The sequence below is a fragment of the Lepisosteus oculatus genome, chromosome 9 (assembly GCF_040954835.1).
Source record: "Lepisosteus oculatus isolate fLepOcu1 chromosome 9, fLepOcu1.hap2, whole genome shotgun sequence".
NCBI lineage: Eukaryota > Metazoa > Chordata > Actinopteri > Semionotiformes > Lepisosteidae > Lepisosteus > Lepisosteus oculatus.
This window is the reverse complement of record NC_090704.1, coordinates 45,098,434-45,117,059: the sequence shown is the minus strand read 5'-3', so window position 1 is coordinate 45,117,059 and position 18,626 is coordinate 45,098,434. Positions and strand designations below refer to the sequence as shown.

The 18,626-nt window shown below is 46.8% G+C and overlaps 1 protein-coding gene across 4 annotated transcripts in view; it reads right to left on the bottom strand.

The window, feature by feature from the left end:
* rptor (regulatory associated protein of MTOR, complex 1) overlaps positions 1-18,626 on the bottom strand; it is a 143,842-nt gene that overhangs the window by 92,927 nt on the left and 32,289 nt on the right. The gene's annotated exons all lie outside the window — the stretch shown is intronic.

Below are 18,626 nucleotides of genomic sequence, written 5' to 3'. Positions count from 1 at the left end.
ACACCTCACTTCTCTTTCTGAAAAAAAAAAAGAATTTTTGCCATGTAATCTGCATCCGTATTTTAAAATTGAGAATGACTGTCAAAACCACACTATAAAATATATTTCAGTTCAGTTAAAATGGTTCATTAGACTAGAAATAGAACAGCAAGACACTGCAGCCCAATACTGTTACTGAACTGCAGCTACAGTACAGCATAGACCAGTCGCTACAGAATAACGACTACAATCCAGTACATCATGGATAAAGATCAACAGAGAATTGCAACTACGAGAGGACAAGAAGGACAATTCACATTGAACACAATTCTAGACCAATACTACTACTAAATAATAGCTAGCATGGCCCCAGACTTTCCCCTGAACCTTTGAGCTGTATTCCTCTAGGCTGCAAGATATCTGAGAAAGTGGACAGCATGGGATCAGCAACTAATCTCTCCCAATGTATTTGCTTGGAAACCTCATTGTGAGATTAGTTAAGATCCACACAGCTATGACGGCTTTGCACTTCTCCGTTACAAAGTAAGATGTCTAAATCCAACTGCCTCTGTGACTGAAGTAACGACAGCCACATGGCCAGTCCCTGTGATAGCATATCTTGAGTCTCATCAGCAGTCTGTGGAGAAAACAGACACTTTCAGTTTGTTTTTTTCCAAACCTTTCCAGCTGGAATCCATCTGCCTGGCTCAGTTTCCCAAATAGTAAGATCTTACATAATCAGATGTTACACACAGCCTGTTTGTTCACAGTGCATTCATTAAGGCTCACCTCACCAGTGAGCCAGGCCTGAACATCACAGCACTCTTATTAAACCTTCATCTCCCCTTTCACAGTCTGCAGCAAAAACCTTTCCTTACCAAGTACAAGTATCCTGTATCCAAACAGACACATTTTGCCGGTGGATTGTACCTTACAGTAGACGAAGATGATGTGGCATTTCCATGTGGAAATCAATTACTATGCTACTCCCTGGGTCCCGATGTGCAAATTCATACATTGTACTTGATAATGTGATATCTTATAATAAGGAAAACTCTGATCTTTGGTACCGAGACAAATGTTTCGAGATGTATGATTAGACATCCAGTATCAAAACATCCGGGTGTGCTCTTGATCCACATCCTATTGGATTAATAGTAAATAATAATTGCTTACACTTATATATAGCGCTTTTCTGGACACTCCACTCAAAGTGCTTTACAGGTAATGGGGCTCCCCTCCACCACCACTAGTATGCAGCATCCACCTGGGTCCTTCTCAGAAGCAGACCTGCTTACTACATTACTTCTGGGGAAGGCGGAAATAAACAACCTGAAGTATCAAATACTACAAAAACAAAGAAAGGAAAGGACTGACTCAAAAGGCAACTTTAAGAGTCCTGCTGCTCCTACTGCACTGTTGAAGCTCAGGAGGGAGTAGGATAGAGCCCCAGCTGTGTGAAGCAGAGAAAGGGTGTCACTTGCCCCGTCAGGCCTGCAGGGGGAGCTCCTGGCCATCTCTAGAAGACCCAGCAGTCATGCTGTCCAGGCAGAGTGGAGAGCAGGGGGCTACTATGACGAGCCATTACAAAAGGCTGCGAAAATGGAACTCAATCGCATTCAAAAAGGACTTCCTACATTTTAAGGCTTAATGTCAATACTAACTGGGAATGCGAAGAGATGAAGGATAAAAAAAAAATAAAACTAACATTTTACAGGCCCTTGCAGTCTGTGGTCTAAATTTAAGAACTTAATAACCCAATTGAGCTGAGAGTACTGATGGAGAGGCATCTGAAATGAAATTATCCTGTACTTATGTGGATAATTTCCACTATCTCCACTGAAATATAACACAGTATAACACATTTAGTTAAGCCCAGCACAGTTCAGTGCATTATAATTAGCGAATGTGATGACCTCATTTTGCCTATAACAACACCAGAAAACGAAACAAATTATATTTGGACAGGCACATATGAGTATATTATGTGGCCATTATTTGTTTTCCACACAATTCAGCCACTCGGAGCATAATTGTTGCATTTCTATTGTGAGCTACGCTGCAAAATCCTCTGAAGGCTGGGCAACCTACATGAAATTCATGTGTATATAGAAATTGACAGCAGCCATATCACCCTGCAATTCACAACTTGCAGCCTACCGAAGCAAGGCAGATATGAACCTGGACAGTACCTGGATGATAGACCAGGTTGGTTGCTGCTGGAAGAGGTGTTAGTGGGGCCAGTAGGGGGCGCTCACCCTGCAGTCTGTGTAGGTCCAACTGCCCCAGTATAGTGATGGGGACACTATACTGTAAAATGGCACCGTCCTTCAGATGAGACATAAAAACGAGCTCCTGACTCTCTGTGGTCATTAAAAATTCCAGGGTGTTTCTCGACAAGTACACACTGGCCTTTACCAATCATGGCCTCCTAATAATCCCCATCTCTGAACTAGCTTCATCACTCTGCTCTCCTCCCCACTGAGAGCTGGTATGCGAAAAGACAATTCCTAATGCAATAATTTTTATATGGCCAATAAAGGGATCTTATCTTATCTCAGCATGACTTCCATACCCTGCAGCTCCTCTACACTGGATTTTTATTTTTTTTTAAACACCACAAAATCGTAATGGCTATCTGAGCTACCGAAGCACGAACACCGCAAACAGGAGCCCGATTTAAATTATTTCAAATAACTGTAAACAAAAAATTCCACTGCTGTCTGCCACCTTCACGGCCTGCCTCCATTCAGTCAGCAATTTCCTCTTGCCATCTGGAACGGACCATAAAAAAAATTGAGCGCCTTTGGAATAAAACTAGCATGCTGGGTCGGCTGAAGCACACATACCCCTTCAGATGAAAACAGACAACAATGCCCTCCTTCAGTGGCCTGGAGGCTCTCCGTTCGCCTTCAGCATTGCGTTACATTACATAACAGCACTCACAGGCTCCCGGGACACTGCAGCTGAAGGATTGTCAGCTTTTAATCCTAGGATTCTGCTCATTTCGCTTCGTATTTGAACTTTTTATTGTTTTGATTCTAAGGAGCTTGTGCTCAGAGCAGGATCAGAGACCTTACCCCTCATCTGCAGTGTTCGATGGATCCAATGCAACTTTAATCCCACGAAACCGTGGCCACGCGGAAACACTCCTCATCCAGCCTCACCGCGTTACTCGGCCTGACTCGGGGCCTTCGACTCATCTGTTTTTCCCGGATTATAAATGGACGTAAGCTATATCCAATGCAGAGATAAAGAGTACATGCAGAGTACAATTTTCAAGGAACCTAGATCCTTTTGGTGATCATATACAAACCACAAAGCATGAGACCGGATCAAGAGATAGTGAAGCATTCAGAATACTTTATGACGCTGGGGGCAAAAACTAATCTTTACAATGATCCTGCCTAATGATCCTGACAGAGCTGGAGCCCCTGCACAGCTCCGTACAGAGTGTCAGGACTTCACAAATTATTTGCAGTTTTTTATTGCACAAATTAGCGTTTGAGGGCAAATTCTGCCTCTCCATTTAGGTGGTACTTGTGTTATGTCGTTTTCTCATACGTGACGGTTCAGCTTATAAAAAGAAAAATGTTCACATATTGTAGATGAGGAGATGGGGAATCTGCAGAGCTGAAAGTTTCTTCTTTTTGCCTATTATCTCTGACCTTTAATAATATACACCACACAGCGCCTGAGGGGAACTAGTGTGGAGGAAACAATGGAATGAGCAGGACCTCAGGAGGTTAACAATGCATGTTTCACGAGTTAAAATGTATGCGCTCTGATGAAAATACAGTAAGGTCTCGAAATGACAACTACTCCCCATGTGCCTGTCCAAAACCCTAAAACCTGAATATTTATATACACATGCATTACACTGAACTGGTTATTAGGATATCTGTTTTTGTTTACAGTTCAATCGATTATTGTGGTGATTTGTCTTTTACCATCCATTGCATTGTGTGTGAACTTTAGATTGTCCTCTGCATCTTGCTCCCACCACTGCAAGGCGACCATGAAGATTATGAACGCGTTTAGAAAATGAGACAAGGACATTACCAATACCAAGGGACAACTCACTAGACAGAGACAGAGCCGGCTTCCATCCCTTCTGGCCAAGATCCCATGTCACTGCACAGATCTGCAGAGCTGGACCAGAGCCAGGAGTGGATCAAACGCACTTTACACACAAAAAGACCCAAAAAGCCACATGCCCGCCCCGCTGGGATCACAGCAGCATGAAACGCAGACACGCAGAACTGTAGAGCTCTGCACAAACGCATCAAGTCTTCAGGTTTACAATATTCTCTCTGCGGCTGTACTACTAGAACAGAAACGTCCCGGGACATCTGACATTGCAGGACCTTGGCCCCTCTGTGCCGGGTACTTCAGAGCCTCGTGTGCACTGAGGAGCTGACGGGGCATTTTCTCGATTTTCTAGACTTCCCAGGACATGAATGACAGGAAGGCGTGGGGATGTGAAACAGAGTGGCTCTTTCACATCCACCTGAACTTGATCCTTCTGCAACACAGTCTTTAAAATCTGTATTTCACTGGGAGAGACAGAAGTATGCCTCACCCCTTCAGTGCAAGGAAGGAGTTCAAGTGCTTTCAGGTGTAAAAACAAAGTCCAATCTCCTGGCAGAGCTTTCCTAAACGCTGTCTTCCAAATACAGTGGTCATTGCACCTGGGCAATCGGGAAACTGTGAGAGGCTTGCTACTGGAGCTGCCTACAATAAAAACCAAGTTTTTTGGGACAAACTCTAGTGTCCTCGGTTGGCCCCGCAGTTCACTGGTACCTTTCCTTCTGCTACTGAGCTCCACAGGCAAAAAAACATGAATGACACTGCTGCATAACTTGCATTCACTCAGAGGGGAGCTGAACTTAAAAAAAAAAGCGAAACATTCAGTTCAGCTGCCTACGTCTTAGTTTACTAACATTCTTCCAAATCCCCACCCCGCACATCAACATACAAAATATTAACTGTTCATCATCCTTTCATTTTAATCCCCCCATTCAATTCATCATGCAAATCTGAGCACACTTGAGGATAGTGCCTTAGCTGAGCCCTCTGCAGAGAAATGTCTTATGCCAATTCAGGTTGCATTATCGCAGTGCAATAACACAGGCATCTGCCCTGAGAGACTGGGGCTCCACCAAGTTTTGCAAAGTAATTAAATGCAGCCAAGAAGACTAATCAAAACGAGTTCTGCTGGCCTCCACCTGACACAAGCTTGCTCTACGCATCGCCAAACCATCTCTCCTGCACGCTGCATGGCTCAAAGGAATCCCACTTTTGCGCTCAGGATGAGTGAAAAAAGTTCGACTGATCCCATCAAAGTGGTCTTGCCAAAACTAACAGCACTTCCCTGAAAATATCTGGTTATTCCAAGATTGCTAAACCCAGTCAGTGCAGATTCAAAACTTGTAAATGAGCAGCTTGGTATAGCGATGGCTTTCTGAAGACTACACTGATAAAGTATTCTGAAAAACAAGCTCAGCGCATGGCAAATGACCATTCACACAGCTCCTTCTCTGCTAGAGTGGCATGACATTGAGCCTGTATAGACTCAGTATTATAACTCCAGCTCAAAGTGAATTGGCTGGGAACATATTAATGGACTGCTATTTCTCGCTGCTAGGGTTATAATTAGGTTCTTTTAATGATAAAGTCACACGCAGGGGGCTATTTTAAGAATAGGTTCTAAATCTGACTAGAAAAGAGTAAAAAAATGAAAGTGTGGTAATGTGGGGGGAAAAAATTCTATCCTCCCTCACCTGGTTTATCAGTCTCTTTCATTTCTGCCCCCAGAAGTAGAACTGATACAGAATCTCACTAGAGCGGTAATAAAGGATCGTTTTATGCGCCTTAGAGAGAATACAATAATATACCAACAAGCATTTTTATACATTTCTAATCTTTAAATACTGTGTTTATCACTAGGACTGGATTTCTTTTTACATTTACACATACATGTGCGCGAGTCTGAATATTTGCTTTTAATCCCTCTCTTTTTTCTTGCGCCTCTTGCCAGCCAATGTGTCGACTACATAACAGCGTTATAAATTCTGGACAGCTTCTCTGGAGAGGAGAGCAGAATGTGCGTCTTGTGGCCAAAAACTGCTGTGAGACGACGTGGAGTGTCAGCGTGAGGCAAATAATGTGACTGTTTGCATGACTAAGCGACAGGATTATGTAAAGTGCAGGGAGTTTGACAGAGCACAATGTGTGTGGTGTGTGGCTGGACCGGACCCATCCCGCGCCGAGACGCGGGCGCCGGGCCTCTCGTTCCAGAGCCGCTCCACCTCCGGAGCTGCAGAGCGACGGCTCTCGCGGTGGTGACTCATGGGAACGTGAACAACAGTGGCGCCGGGGCGGCAGGGAGGCCAGTCGCTCCATCTTGTTCACTCGGCTGTTCGGGTCGCGGCGATCCAAGAACCCCACGAAGACTCTCCTCCAGTGCCCCCAGTGACTCAGCATCCACAACATGGAAGCTGGCAGTTTGCTCCGCACTCCTACAGCACTGGTGGACAGCTCAGTGCCTTCTGTTTGCAACGGAAAAGTTGCCCAGTTCCTGGATGATTTGCAAACGCCACAGGAAGGTGGCTAAATATCCTGTCTCCCACCCCAACTTTCAAAACACTTTTCCACACTTTTCTACATTTTAAAGAAAAAAAGAAATAACCCAAGGCTGCCAGAGAATGCTTAGCGACAGGACTTTGGACGTGGCATGTAAATCTATACTCAAATGGCACCATGTGATTTTTTTTTTTCAAACATGTTTTGTCAAAAAATCAGGAATGGGGATTAAGGCTACTTCTTGCTCCTCCAACCAAAAACATAAGTTATCTGCCTAAGCAACTTATATTCCTGGCTGCTGTTATGAGATCTGTGTTAGGACACCAATCAGCAATACTTAAGCCCATTAGAAGAAGCACACATTACTCAGGGATTCTGTAAATTCAACAAGCATTACCAATAGAAACCAAAAGGCAACACTCAAAAAGCAACAGGCCAGCCCCAAGTACCCTTCCCTAAACACACACCATCTTGTTCTGCTTCTAAGACGCCAGGTTTAATTGTTAAACACGAAGCCTAAAATACATGGGTAATAACATCAAATTAAACAGCTTTCAATCACCCTAGGATCTGCACAGCAGACGCACTTTTAATGGAGTCTGAACTGTTTTTTAAGAAGCTGGCACACTTCCTGATGCAAACAACACTCAAGTGGGCCTGACAAGGCGCAATTAATCAATTCCTATCTGTGTCCGTGCTGTACCAGGTAATTGCCTTTTATTATTTATAGGGAGAGGAGGAAGGACTGGAGTTTCTGGAGGTCAGAGGACAATCGCCTCATCGATTTCTCTCATCCCTAAACTGTGATACAGCCAGGTCCCTAGCAGTGACAGGTCCAGGGACAGCTCCTGCCTCCCAACATGCCCACCCAGCTGTAACTCCTCTACTAGCTTCATTCCTGGCTTTTAGCAAAGTGACGGCCTTAATTGTTTGTACAGAACCTGATTAAATAAACAGTACATACACTGGCCTCTGTAGGTAATGAAAACTAAAAGGAAAGCTTGCCAATTCCACAAATCATTTCTGTTTCCTTTTGCCTGACTCCTTAGCCCTGTCACCTATACAAAAGGACCCTTCAAGTGTGCGCCCTTCACTCCAGCTCAGTCTCTGAAACGCACAGCAGCCTGAGTGGCTGCCAACTGGCTCCCACCAGAAGACAGGAAGTTTCATTCTTCTGCCTCTCCAGGCTGCATCTCGCTGTATCATGAGTGGGCCTTCAGGATGTAAATTCCCTATTAATTTAGAAAAGCTCAGCGCAGCTCATTCAGGCAAGATCAAAACCTCGCAGAACTCATTAAGGTATTGGGAAAGCATGATAAACATTTGTTAGAAATATATTAAAAATGTGTTAGAAGTGCAAATTTCAACTTCTGTGGGGCTTCTGCCTTAGTTTTTCCACCTTCACTCTCTCTCCAGTGGAGCCCAGGGGTCAACAGTAACATCTTTTTAGCTGAGTCACAGGTGAAAAAGAACACAGAGAATCGGCATGCAGCTGAACAAGGACCCAGGACTCTGAAGGGGCCATCATATGAACACACGCATATTACAAGGCATCTCTTACAAGTTCTGAACGGACGATATCATCAGGGAGGCTTGACAGTACATAAAAGTGTCAAACGTCACTAGATGCTTTGAGGGCCAGCAACGAAACAAGGACACAAATCACAATTATGAGGACTATCATATGAGGGCGAGAGCATTTTGTGCGCCTTTACACCGAGATGTGTACGTGTCTAGGGATGACACATTGCCCAGTCTGACTGCTGAGGCAGATTTACTTTGACATTACTGACAAGACATACAATTGGCAGCCAGATCCACAGGCAGCCAATGAGCAAGATGAGTGGAAAGAGTTCCTCTTGTCGGGAATCTCTCTCGTGCTCTTCAATGGAGAGGGGGGACAGCAGAGGCATGGACAGAACGCGAGACCATGCGGCATGTCACAATCGACATTTAGCCCCTCCAGCAGGATTCAAAGGTGCAAGCAGCGTCTCGGAGACAGAAAGATGGTCAATGTCAGGATATCTCACACAGATTTAGGACAGTGTGGCATAGGAGACTGTAGTTTAACATGAGGACAGATAGGACTTGTTGCCTATAAAAGCCTAAGGCACAATGCCAGAATTAAGCTATTTTTCCTGAAGGATTGTCAAGATCTCACACCAAAAATTAAATTTGTCATACATGCAGCCAACCATTCTGATTGGAGCTGGATTAAACACCACTTTCAGGTTTGTGAACTCTGGCACTGAAGAAGAGAAGCATTATTGGCTGTTTACAGTCTGTAAGGTAAGAGGCTGGAATATAAAAACATTCATTGTGTGCAACAGTCCTACAACTACAATGACAGCAAAAGTCTAGGGACTGATCTGAATGAACGTTGCGGTGATCCACAGACTACATAAACCTGCGTGGATCAGGGGATACTGAAATACAACCTAGTGCTTTACTCAGAGCTGTGAAGCGCTGATCTGGTGCCAACAGAGCAGAAGAATTTAAAACACATTGGTTATATCCAGAGGACAACCAATTAAAATAAAGGGTATATGTAATGTAACGCAAAAAACAGAAGTTGGGCCAATTTAAAGACTGACAAGACCAAACTACTAGGTTTTTGGGACAAGGCACAGATATGTGGTGTACTGCTGTGTGTGTGTGTGCGTGCGCCCCTGTGCTTGTCTAATTAAAGCAGACAAGCGCTTGAACACAGATGTGTGTGCGCGCGTGTCGGTAGAAGATGTCTAAATCACAAGATTTATATTTGCCAGCATTAAATTAAACAAGCCAAACTGGCTGATGTAGCCGGAATAGGAATCATTCCGTTAACCACCTGACGGGTGCCTGTCGGTTTCCACAGACTGCCTCCCCAGACTGCCTGACGGGAGACGGGGCTGCGGCACTCTGAGATCTTTACAGAGGGGCCTTGTCCCAGAACGGGAGACAGCGGTCTCCCCAGCCACTGCTGGCACCCTCCGAGCGGTTTCGGGGTGCAGAGATCAAGGACGTGTGCACGCGGGGCCTCTTCCCCGGCCTGGTAGCGATCAGTGGCCTTGGTCGGGCTACAGGCGATGCTGTCCAAACGCCCCAACCCCACACACACAACCCCCCCCCACCCATCTCATCTGTGGGCCCTATGAGAGACTGCTGCTAAACCTGAGGGCTGAACTGCCGGCGCTCTGCTTCCAGCCACGACTGGAATTTGCAGCACTCATGCAGCCCTAAGACCTGTAGCAGTCAAATACCTCAATCTCAATGTTACAAGCTCTTCCAAACAGTCAATTTCAAACATCAATTTCCCTTCGGGATCAATAAAGTCTTCTCTTATCTTAAACAGGCCAGGTATGTGCAGGGAGCCACACTCCTACTTGATACTTGGGGGTGTTAAACTGCAAGGACAAGAGGATAGCGTCCATTCAGTCTTTGCAGTTCCAGAGAAGTCTTTACTTGTTCAGCACCTTATTTTTTCACTCTGACCAATACCTGTAAACTGCAAAGTGCTGGGTCAAGTATGCTTCAGTTTAGACATCCTAGGTACCATACATCACATCATGGCTTCATTATATCCTCCCACAGCATTTACATGCAGTGAATGTGCATTGATTAACTATTTTAAACCAAACTCCTTTCCGTCAAGCTATCCAGCATCCATCACTTTTACCATCACGCACGGGTCCCCATGTCCCGAGCTGTAGACTACAGTGAGGTGGATTTCAATTACACTAAGAGATTTACAGCTTTATAAGTCCCAGAACAAATTCTTTTCTACTTTAAACCAACAGAGAAAATGACAAGCTTGGTGGCTCCCTGCAGTCATAAATTATTCCATTACACAGGATCCCTGTCTGCGGGAGAGTGGTCTAGCAGCCTCGAAGATGAAAGAGAGCTCATCTCACTTTACCCACAAGCAGCAAACCATGTGGAACCACGTGCTCGCAGCCAAGCTTCTGTCCCTCAGACATGAAAGTGAAAGCACAGAATACACCTCCAATGGGTCTGCAAGGCACCAGTCCACCACAAAAATACATACCCTTTATGGACTGTCGTCTGCCTCATCAGGGCTGGAACTAGGCAGTGACGGCAGCCACAGGGGCCGTCATGACTGAGCCACTCGACGAGGAGCCGCTCGAGAGGGGGGCGTGCACGGAGAGAGGCCAACACGGACACCTTCACCTGCAGGAAGGACGAGGCTGCTTTCCAGCTCGGTGCAGCCCCGCCCTTCTTCGAAGCAGAGGGACGATATCCCACGTGCATCCACACCGCGCACGTTTTCTTTGCATTTCGTCCCGCTGCCCCTTCTCTACTTCCACTTAAGCACATTTTTCATCTGAGCCTCCTGTCTCCAGCGTGCCGCCCCCCTTGTATTCAGGACGCCAGGGAGTCCTGCGAGTAAACATCACACGAGCTGCAAACACTATTTTCGGCCCAGCTGATTTTTCTCTAATAGCTGTGTTACTTTTTTTGTATTTTACAGTAAATGGCTGTGCTTCCAGCCCCTTCCGCCCAACCCCCCGCCCCACTCCCAGCCTGGAGACCACGCGCTCTTTGATAACGAGTCACAAGTACAACATTGCAAATCTCAGGTCGGATCACGTGTCATACTCCGGGATTTAAATTTAGACCTATTGATCCGTTTAAAAATACACCTCCTGTTCCACGCAGCTCCAGCGTCACAGTGCCCAGTGCTCCTTCCTTCCCAGGCTTGGATCAATAAGAGGTATAATCTATAGCCGGAGCAGCCCCTCTTCCTGTCAAGAGCTACTCCTCATTGTCACCAGCCTCAGTGAGGCCTCATGTGCAGAGCATCACCTCCGTTAAGGGGCACTGCTAAGCCCCACCCCTGAGTCTCATTCGGCTCTGGCAGAAACACACTGGTCGATGCCACAGGCGATCATTAGCAACAGTGGAGCTGGTGGAGCAGGTGGGCTGGGAAACGGGAAAGCGCACCTAGAGTGTGTTAAAGCGGCACAACCTGCTGAGGATTTATGGGCTGAACTGGAGCAGGCGAGCAGCCGGACAACGGAGCATTTATGATTCACTCTTCCCCATCAGCAGCCTTCGCCATTACTTTAATAAATACACCCCAATACGCTGAAGGGGCCATTAGCGAGACTGTGATTCACTACTGTACTGAGGACTGAGCTCGTGCTTCTGTCAAGGGGATAATTTGGGAGAAAGTTGGGGAGGGCTCCAGGATGGATTTTCAACCTTAGAGACACCTGCGACCTCATAATTATAAAAAACCAACAGCCCACGGCTCAGAACAAAATGGAAAATAATCAAGTTTCTGCCTCCCAGCAGAGTTTGGGCTATGTGTTAAGACAAACAGAACACGGGATGTGCGTCTGCACCTTAAATAGAGCTTAGTGTAACTGGTGTGTCTCGAGGATGACTGCACTTCTGAACGCTTGTGATGCACGTTTGTACATTTTACACCACTGGCATCCTCTGTCCCAAACCAGGTTATTTCCTCATTTATCGAGTGAAAGAGAAACTGCAGTTTACTCATCTGTACGTGTTTGTCAATGAAACTGCTCTCTCGCGTCGACTGAGCTCCCATTCTTCCTAGGAATCGGTGGTTAAGATGCCCTAGCCCAGCGAACTGACTAATTCCATATACAGGTCCCACATACGGCACGCAGCTGGGTATTCACAACACCTATCCAGCACACATGCGAGTGTGCGTGTTGTGTTCTGTATGTGACGGCACCTCTGTTGTGCCTGCTGGGGTGTGCACTGCCCATGCTATCTCTGCTGTCCGCGTGCACCCTGGCACACTCATTTAGCAGCTACACTGAGTTGTAGCAGCACAGCCGCCACTCCTCCCACTCACTCCCTCCTAAGATATGCTGGTCCCCTTCCAGCTATTGGCTCTCTACAGGCTCCTTGCTCCTCTCTCCGGCATTAAACCCCCCCCTCCCAGCTGGGTTGCTGTGGGACTGCTATGCAGGTCACGCATAACCCCTTTTAACGCCACCCCGAGTTTGTCACAACCCAGGCGACGCCACCCCCCAGAGAGTTCGCTGCTCACCGTGTTGCACAGAGCATTCCTGCGATTACTAAAAAAATCTGCCAATCTCAAAGCAGAACCTTCAGTGCCTCAGTACAAAGTCATGTGTCATTGCGTCTTTAAATAATGCATATAATTGTGCTATGCAGCATTTGACTGGTGATCTATAAGCTTAATGCAAAATATTATATCTGAGCTCCTGCAGTCTGGCTTCAAAGCAGTACATAGAAAAACTATGCACCTGCAGGGTAGGGGTGTGCAATATGATTCCTTTGCGGTTACCACACAACCCCTGAGCCCCCAAGCTAAAAAGGTTGCAGGCAGAAAGAAACTGTGCCTTCCAGATCACTCTTGCAACACAAGGTATTTAACAGCAAGGAGCCGCTAATACAGTACCCACTGTTGTCAGTCTTTTAAATAACAACAGAACAAAGATACAAAACAAAGGGACATCCAGCAATTCTCTTGGTATCTTGTAACACGCTGAGAATCTGTTCACCAGCTCTTCATGCATTTTTAAGCATCCTAAGGCATAGTGAGAATCTTCACTCAAGCCCGAGTAAAAAAAAAAAAACAGTTCTAACACTCCCAACTTGATGAGAACTTCTGGGATGTCGTGAAATGAATTAGCTTGCCACCTATTCACTCTCTCTGCTCCACTCCCGGTCCCCCTTTCTCTCGTTCTCCCTGCTCTGCTCTTTCGGCTCCTTCCCTTGGTCCCGAAGCTCAGCGTGTTCCAGCGATGGCCCGCTATCACGCTCCAGCAGGGGAGAGGATGGGGGGTGACGCTCACAAGGTGACTGTGCTGTGCCCTTTTCGCACATCTGACCACAGTGGGAATGCAGTCACAGGCTTGTCCTGGACTTCCCTTGAGCTCAGCACAGCACAGCAAAGACCGTGTGTAGGAGAGTTGCATGGACAGGGACAAGTCAGAGAATTACGAAAGAGAAAGTAACTGGTATATAACGATATGGGACCACTGACTTAGAGGCCCAGAACTCCTACAGCTGTGACCAGATTTACCAAAGACACGTATACATTTAAACGTTAAATAGCACCACTAAATAACCTGCTTTTAAGGCTTTCTGTAAACTGCATTTTCACCTGTCACCTAAATGAAAAGAAGGCCAATATCGTACAAAGGCAAGACGAATATTTCAACACCAGTGTTCAGTCGCACTGTCTGCCCTCAGAACTTGTTTCAGTTGTACCTGTTAGAGAGATTTGTCCATACCTTCACACGTAGTGTGACTGTCTCCTCAGATCCAAGGGCCAGCATTAAGCACACTGAAGCACCCTGTCATTTGTAATTTGACACCTGTTTATATCGGTAAAGGAGCTGAGCCTAGAGTAATTGTCGTTAGCACTTCTGTACACTGCTATTGGCATCTGGCAGGCAAGGACTGAGGAAGGTGGCAAAAGCACAAATACATAATTGACTAAATTCTCTGAGAGTGAGTGGTATTGCAAATGTCCGAGTCCTCCAGGGAAAAAACAAACCTGTTCCATTATTTTGTCAGTAAAAGGCCCTTCTGAACAATCAATGGCTATTTTCATCTTCCACACACACTTTGACTGAAATTCGGAGCACTTTTTCGCAAAAGTCATTCTGCATTGACCCAAATGGTTCAGAACTGGAGTAGCCTCTCCCTAACCTTTTATCTTTTATTTCCTACCCCAAGTATTCCTCTTTTAATCTAATTAATTCCTCCTTTAATCTAACTCCTTTCTTCCTCTGTTCCAAATCCCCATTTTTCTTTCAAACAAATTCACTTCACTGCGCATCCTCCTCTCCGAGCGCGCTGCAGCGCAGGTATTTATTATTCCGCAATGATTTTGAACCTTCACAGCGCCACGTGCACTGCTGTTCCCCTCCACAGCACCTTCGGCTCGCACTGCAATCTGCTTGAGGTATCTGGGTCATCGGCAGCAGGATTTCTGCAAGAAACCGGGCTGGGAGAGTGGAGCGGATCCACCTGCCTCCCCCTGCAGGGACAGGTGAAAAAAACGAAAAGGAAAAACATTCTAACCAAGCCACGGCGTCCTTGGGATGCCCAAGAAGGAAGAAAATAAACCACACAAAAGGCTGACATATTTAGCTACTTCCATGACAACCCTGGGACGGATCTAAGATCGAGGATCTAGGCTGTCTGCTGCAGCTTGTTCCCTCAAGCGCCATGACCTCATCTCCACCATGACCTTTCGCTGGACTTCAATCACAGGAGGACAACCGAGCCCTGGAGACGTCAGTGAGCTTTTGCTCATTTTCTGCCCCCCCCCCCCAAAAAGAGGCATGGCTTTTTCAGCACCTGATGTTTTGTCCTACCTTACCCAAGGCCTAGATTTAATGTAATAAAATAATACTAGTAAATTCCCTACACTTATATAGCACTTTTCAAAGCGCTTTACAGGTCATGGGGATCCCGTCCACCACCACCAGTGTGCAGCCCCACCTGGATGATGCGATAGCAGCCAGAGTGCACCAGTCCGCTCCCCACACACCAGCTCTCAGTGGGGAGGAGAACAGAGTGATGAAGCCAGTTCATAGAGGGGAATTTTTAGGAGGCCATAAATGGGTAAAGGCCAGGGGAAAATTTGGCCAGGACGCCGAGATTACATCCCTACTCTTTCTGAGAAACATCCTGGGATTTTTAATGGCCACAGAGAGTCAGGACCTCGGTTTTACATCTCATCCGAAGGACGGCGCCTTACAAAGCATGAGTGTGCCCGGGTGTGCTTTAATATTCCTTTCTTTAAACGTACTTTACCGGAGAGCCTAGAAAAAAACTGTATGCTTTTTCGGAAAATGTCTTACAGACAACCTGATAACTGTCTACCCATTATCCCATTGCACCTATAAGGTCTTTCAGCCACAGTGACGGAATAATGCATCACGCAGCGCACTCACGTCAGGTGGGGAACCAACGCAAGCAGTCCCCCGTCGGGACAAAGAGCCTCACTTCCTCTGCGGCAACATCCACTCCACTAAGACAAGAGGGGTAGCCAGCGGGGCGGCCCTTAGAGAAATCGAGACATCAGAAAAGAGCAGGACAGCACAACGGGCCGGGGTCCTTTGCCGGAGCTATTTCCAAGCCCCCCAGCCCTCTGTGCTGTGAGAACACAGTCCCAGATGAATGCGCCTTCACACATCAGGTGTCAGAGCTATTACCAACTCACGCCCTCGGCGGCATTATTAGCAGTGCTCAATAGTGCACCGCTGTACTTTACATAACCCTGCTGTGCCTGTCTAGCGCAGCAATTTCTAAAGGCATTATACCTTGCCCTGCTTCTGCGTTTATGAGCCTTATCCTGCGCTGCAGATACATAATGCATTCCAGACAACCACAGCACATTGAAATGCCAGCATCTGTTTATTCTGTTTTACAGTAAAGCGATGAGTTGCCAAGCAATTCAGGGGGGAGTCTGATGTGCACAGCTAGCCCTTTTCTTCTCTGCTGCCTGTATCAGGGCTATCCACAACATGTCTGACAAGTGTTTTACCTTCCTGAAATTGTTTTATCTTGTCGTTTTTTTTATTCCCTCCCCCTCGCCTTCGCCCAGGGTCGCCCACTGCTCAGCGCAGTGAAATCGGCCCGCATTCCTCGAGGTTGGGGGCGCTGTGGTGGAGGAGTGGGGTCTTAAGACACATGGGGATCGCAAGAGGCTGCTTGTCCACCCTCCCCCGAGCTCGCTGGGTTGCAGTTTCCCCTTGTGTGATCTGACAGACAGCGCCTCCTCGTCCTCTAGGGCTCGGGCCTGCTCTGTCCTGGCACAGGTCCGAGGAGGGAACTCTGGGGAATGTGAAGATGAAAAGGCTAAGGTGCATCCGTGATTTTCATTTTTTCTGTGATTCGGAATCGAACCCGTCTCCATAGCAGTTTCTTCTATGCTCATTGCTTCCGGGTCAGTGCTGGAGTCTGCAGCAGGAAAGGCCCGGCTCAAGAGTAATAAAGCACTGCGGATATTGCTCTAACCCTGCTGCACTTTCAGCAATCACAGAGCACGAACTTCCCAACTCTGCTGTGATCACACAACACGTGCGCTTTGATTTGCAACTCCCAAGGTTTGCAGCAATTTTACACATTTTCTGTTCCCCCACTGTTATTTCACCATGATTTACAACCATTCTGTGCAGCACACTTCCATCAAGGAACAGGGTAGGGTGGTTGTGTGCATTCTTGGTTTATCCAAAACATACACAACATGCCACCGTGATCTGCTGAGCTCTGCGCAGGGCTGTGCGAACCCAATGTAAGAAAGTCTCAAGATTGCTTTTCATCATATGTCCGAACATTAAATATCCTGTAGGGAAATAAACCCTAGAGCACCGAGCTACCCTCTGCACAGGCTGCAGCTCTGCTCCGATACAAGGTCTGCTCCTTGTCTATTCCAGCTGAGTGGTGTCTCATCTTTTTTTCCTCTCCCATACTTAAGGTGGGAGCAAATCAATCTTCTTACGCAACGGCAATCCCTCAAGGTCGACGGTGTTCAACCGGGCAGCTCGCGAGCAGTAGAGGAATGTCCCGCTGTGGAAGAGAGAGCTGTCTGACACGAACCCCCCCCCAAACACACACACCTCCAGAGGTGCAGGTTCCCCTCAGACTCTATACAACTTCAGGGCTCATTTCGAGGCCACAAGGAAAACGACAAGCATCCCAGAGTGGCCTGTGGGTCAACTCAAGTGAGCCATCTGCTATAGGGAGGGGGGATAAGAGGTGTTCAAAGCAACTGCTTTGATATTAAACGTGAACAAGCAACATGACTGTTGGAAAAAAGGAGTACCACTACCATATGAAAGTGCATTAAAAATAGGGAACGAGAAAATTCTTTACACAAAGCATTGTGGGAGTGAAATAAGCTACCTGGCCATGTTGTTGAAGGTGATACCCTTGCTGCTTTTAAGAAACAGGTGGCCGAGATCCCTAGATTGATTAGCAACTGGCTACCACATGCTCTGGATGGGCAGACTGGCCTCCTCTCATGTTCCTGAACTGTGCAGCTGGGTAACTTACAGTTCCAGGGCTGGCCAACACACAAGAGCCTGAGCTGCATCTCTCTGGGCTGCGTGGTGCAGTGAGGGGCAGGGGAGGCCCAGGGAAGCCAGAGGAGGCAGGAGAGAGGGAGGGAAAACAGCCAAGAGAAATGGAAAGAGGGAAAGGGGAGCCCACAGCTCCTGAGCAAGAGGGCGCTAAGGGGAAACGTGAAAGCGAGATGGTGAGAGGCATCTCTGAAAGGGAGGACACTTCAAGTCAAGGTCTGGAAACAAAGACAGATAAAGAAAGAGACAGTGGCGAGGAAAGGGGAGAATTTAAATCCAAAGGTCTGGTTATGTTTGGGAGTTGAGATGCTGGACAGCTGCGCCCGCAAACATCAGGGAAAACAAGACTGTTTAGCTAGAGCTCAGAGACAGACAGTATTTGTTTTCATTGATTTGATTTTGAGAAGACAGCGATGCTTTGCGGGAAAAATAAAGTCCATGGAAAGAAACTGTTTCATTTTAGTTCTTTTTTTTTCTTTGCTCTTTTTCCTCATCAAACAACACCTTTAACACTGGGGGGGCGGCACCATCACACCCCCTCCGCAACACTACGGCCTTTAAAACGTGAGTAAAAATGCTCAGTCCAGATTTATTATTTGTCTTAAACCCACTGCTGCACAAAGCCATGGGCAAAAGCAAGACCATTATAATTTAAGCTCCTCTTTCAAACCAGTCTCTCCAGGCCCACTTTAAGTTACAGCCCCTGGCTCCTGCTTTTTAAACATACCAGGTGCTAAAAGAACAGTATTACTGTCCTGCTGACATCTTCTTGTTTATAACCTTATCTTGCAGAGAGCATTAATTTCACCGTGCCACTGCGTGGAGAGAAGGCTGTAAGAAAAACTACATTTTCCTCTGCTTTCAGCTGCAGGGATTAGTGCCCTGGCCAACACCACTCTGTGGGCACAGGGGGGCATGGTGCACTCCAGGGCTGCTGAGGGAACAGGTCAGGGAATCAAGACCAACAGCTCGGAACCTAGTGAAACCCCCTCTCCTCCTTACAGCAAACACCAACGG